Source organism: Microtus pennsylvanicus, chromosome X (assembly GCF_037038515.1).
Source record: "Microtus pennsylvanicus isolate mMicPen1 chromosome X, mMicPen1.hap1, whole genome shotgun sequence".
NCBI classification, from domain to species: domain Eukaryota; kingdom Metazoa; phylum Chordata; class Mammalia; order Rodentia; family Cricetidae; genus Microtus; species Microtus pennsylvanicus.
Genome location: NC_134601.1, coordinates 11771350 through 11775707, shown reverse-complemented (window position 1 = coordinate 11775707; position 4358 = coordinate 11771350). Strand labels below are relative to the sequence as shown.

At 45.4% G+C, this 4358-nt stretch overlaps 1 pseudogene; it reads left to right on the top strand.

Annotated features, from left to right (window-relative positions):
* Positions 1-1527: 1527 nt before the first annotated feature.
* On the top strand, positions 1528-3600 carry LOC142840907 (band 4.1-like protein 5; annotated as a pseudogene).
* The last annotated feature ends 758 nt before the right edge of the window (positions 3601-4358 follow it).

Here is a 4358-nt window from a genome sequence, read left to right as displayed (position 1 = left end):
GGAGAGGCTGTGGAGGAAGGGGTACCCTCATCCATTGCTGGTGGGAATGCAATCTTGTGCAACCACTTTGGAAATCAGTGTTTCGGTTTCTCAGGAAATTCGGGGTCAACCTACCCCTGGACCCAGCAATACCACTCCTGGGAATATACCCAAGAGATGCCCTATCATATGACAAGAGCATTTGTTCAACTATGTTCATAGCAGTATTATTTGTAATAGCCAGAACCTGGAAACAACCTAGATGCCCTTCAATGGAAGAATGGATGAAGAAAGTGTGGAATATCTACACATTAGAGTACTATGCTGCGGTAAAAAACAATGACTTCTCGAATTTTGCATGCAAATGGATGGAAATTGAAAACACTATCCTGAGTGAGGTAACCCAGACCCAAAAAGATGAACATGGGATGTACTCACTCATAATTGGTTTCTAGCCATAAATAAGGGACACGGAGCCTACAACTGGTGATCCTAAAGAAGCTAAGTAAGAAAGTGAACCAAAGGAAAAACATATAGTTCCCTACTATGGGAAGTAGACAAAGTTGCCGGGGAAAAAAATGAGATCTTGGGGGTGGGGTGGGATGGGGGTAAGGGAAGATAGGGAGAGAAAAGGGAGAAGGGGAGGAAGGGGGGAACTTGGGGAAAAAGGAGGATTGGGATAAAGGAAGGTTGGATAGGGGAGCATGGAAGCACAATTCTTAGTTAAGGGAGCCACCTTAGGGTTGGCAAGAGACTTGAACCTAGAGTGGCTCCCAGGTGCCCAAGCCGAAGTCCCCAGTTAATTCCTTGGGCAGCTGGGGATAGAGAGCCTGAAATGACCCTATCCTAGAGCAATACTGACGAATATCTTGCATATCATCATAGAACCTTCTTCTGGTGATGGATGGAGATAGAGACAGAGACCCACACTGGAGCACTGGACTGAGCTCCCAAGGTCCCAATGAGGAGCAGAAGGAGGGAGAACAAGAGCAAAGAAGTCGGGACCACGAGGGGTGCACCCACCCACTGAGACAGTGGAGCTGATCTATTGGGAGCTCACCAAGGCCAGCTGGACTGTGATTGAAAAAGCATGGGATAAAACCGGACTCTCTGAACATGGTGAACAATGAGAGCTGATGAGATGCCAAGTACAATGGCAAGGGGTTTTGATCCTATGTAATGTGCTGGCTTTGTGGGAGCCTAGCCAGTTTGGATGTTCAACTTCCTAGATATGGACGGAGGGGGGAGGACCTAGGACTTGCCACAGGGCAGGGAACCCTGACTGCTCTTTGGACTGGAGAGGGAGGGGGAAAGGAGTGGGGGGAGGGGAAGAAGGGTGGGAGGAGGGGGAGAAGGTTGGGAGGAGGGGGAGGGAAATGGGAGGCTGGGAGGAGGTGGAAACTTGTTTTTTTTTTCTCATTTTCTCAATAAAAAAAAGATTAAAAAAAAAAAGAATGGATAAAGAGGACCCGTCCTCCCGTCGGGCTGGCTGGGCATCTTTCCCCAAGGGTCTCTACACAGTCTTCACCCCCCAGAAAAGTAGCAGAAATGCTGAGTTTCCTGAGAAGAATGCTTGGCCGCCGGTCTATGCGTAAACATGCTGAGAGGGAGCGACTCCAAGAGCCACAGCGTGCTGCCACACACATTTCTGCAGCTGGAGGTGCCAAGTCCATCATCACATGCAGGGTGTCCCTTCTGGATGATACAAATGTTAATGTGGACTTGCCGGAAAAAGCCAAAGGACAGGAGCTGTTCGATGAAATTATGTATCACCTGGACTTGATTGAAAGTGACTATTTTGGTCTGAGATTCATGGATTCAGCCCAAGTAGCTCATTGGTTGGATGGTACAAAAAGCATCAAAAAACAAATAAAATTTGGTTCATCCTATTGTCTTCATCTTCTGGTTAAGTTTTATTCCTCAGAACCAAACAATCTTCGTGAGGTGCTAACCCGGTATTTATTTGTTCTGCAGTTAAAACAAGAATATTAACCTTCATCAGGCGATGAAAAAAGACAGAGACAGAGACCCACATTGGAGCACCAGACTGAAATCTCAAGGTCCAAATCAGGAGCAGAAGGAGAGAGAGCACGAGCAAGGAACTCAGGACCACGAGGGGTGCACCCACACATTGAGACAATGGGGATGTTCTATTGGGAACTCACCAAGGCCAGCTGGCCTGGGTCTGAAAAAGCATGAGATAAAACCAGACTCGCTGAACATAGAGGACAATGAGGACTACTGAGAACTCAAGAACAATGGCAATGGGTTTCTGATCCTACTGCACGTACTGGCTTTGTGGGAGCCTAGGCAGTTTGGATGCTCACCTTACTAGACCTGGATGGAGGTGGGTGGTCCTTGGACTTCCCACAGGGCAGGGAACCCTGATTGCTCTTTGGGCAGACGAGGGAGGGGGACTTGATCGGGGGATGGGGAGGGAAATGGGAGGTGGTGGCGGGGAGAAGGCAGAAATCTTTAATAAATAAATAAATGATATTATCAATGGGAAATTAGAGTGTCCCTTTGATACAGCCGTTCAGTTGGCCACTTATAATCTGCAAGCTGAGCTTGGCGACAATAATCTCACTGAACATAGTCTTGAACTTGTCTCTGAGTTCAGATTTCTGCCCATTCAGATCGAAGAGATGGAGCTGGCTATTTTTGAGAAATGGAAGGAATATAGAGGTCATACACCAGCACAAGCTGAAACCAATTATCTGAATAAAGCCAAATGGCTAGAAATGTATGGAGTTGATATGCAGGTGGTCAAGGCTAGAGATGGAAATGACTATAGCTTAGGACTAACTCCAACAAGAGTCCTTGTTTTTGAAGGAGAAACCAAAATCGGCTTGTTTTTCTGGCCCAAGATAACCAGAATGGATTTTAAGAAAAATAAATTAACTCTGGTGGTTGTGGAAGATGATGATCAGGGTAAAGAACAAGAGCACACCTTTGTATTTAGACTGGATCATCCAAAGGCCTGCAAACACTTACGGAAATGTGCAGTGGAGCACCATGCCTTCTTCTGTCTCTGAAGACCTGTCCAAAAGAGTTCTCATGGATCGGGATTCATTCGACTAGGATCACAATTTAGATATAGTGGAAAAACTTAATATCAGACCACAAAAACTAACAAAGCAAGAAGATCGACCTCCTTTGAAAGAAGGCCCAGCAAGCAATACTCCCGGCAGACCCTACAGATGAAAGCAAGCACAACAAAACCTGAAGATCTTGGTGTTCATAATACTTCAACCCAGAAAAATGACTCCCTACAGGCTTGGGGTGTGAGGTCTCCTGTGCCTGTGATCCCTTCCTCAATATCTGGTCCTGTGCTGGTGGAGATAGAGAATCTTCCGCAGAATTCTGCAGCAAACCAACAAGACAGGAAAAGAATTTCAAACATTTCTACCTTGGGAGTGTCCCAACAACAACAGGGACAGGCTCTCTGCTACCAGTGACTGCTATCAGCGAGGTGGAAACCAGTGGAGCACAAGGGCCTTGCCCCCACCCCAGACTGCACATAGAAACTACACTGATTTTGTTCATGAGCACAATGTGAAGAATGCAGGAACCCACCATGATGCTCATTTTTCTGGCCGTGCAGCCATGACTGAGATATGAGCTGTTACACATTTTAGGCCACGGGACTCTTCTATCCAGGTTGATAATGTGTTTTATGATGTTTATAGAGGATTGATTCCACTGGGAGTATTGGAGATAATTTATTTCATACCGAGTCACTAGTTATACAGTGCTGTAATTGACCTCTGTGGAAGGGAAGGGCATGGCAAGGAGCTGTAAGCTGTCACTGGTGATGGCAGGTGTTACTACTGTGTTGAAAGGGGATGCGTACCACTGTGGCCTTGGGAAAGGTGTTCAGAATTTTAACATTTAACGCGTCACTCGGAGAATCTCTTAGGATGTTGTGTTTATGGTAACCTGTTGGTTGTCGTCCTCCCACATGTCAACTGAGTAGACAGAATTTAAAAAATAAGATGGAAGAAAGCACACCCAAAAGGAGCCATGATCAGTCATGGTGTCCCAGCCTTTTGTGGTGCTGTAATAATACCGTTCTCACGTACCACATTCTAAAGTGACCCATGCCTTAATTTCCCTAAGTACCTGTGGTTGTAATAAAAGTTAATAAAAGTTTACTATACTTTATTTGTGATAAACATATTTTGTTACCACAGGTCTAGAAACTGCAATAACGGTATGATTTGTGTAGAGGTAAGACTGAATGGTTACACTACTAGCTAGTGGTTATACTAAATACAAAACGGAAAACTTTCTTTGCCTGTAACTTTTTTCTTTCTCATTGAAAATCCTTGACAAATCACTCAGGTATATAACACCTTCCTAATCTGGCCTTACATAGC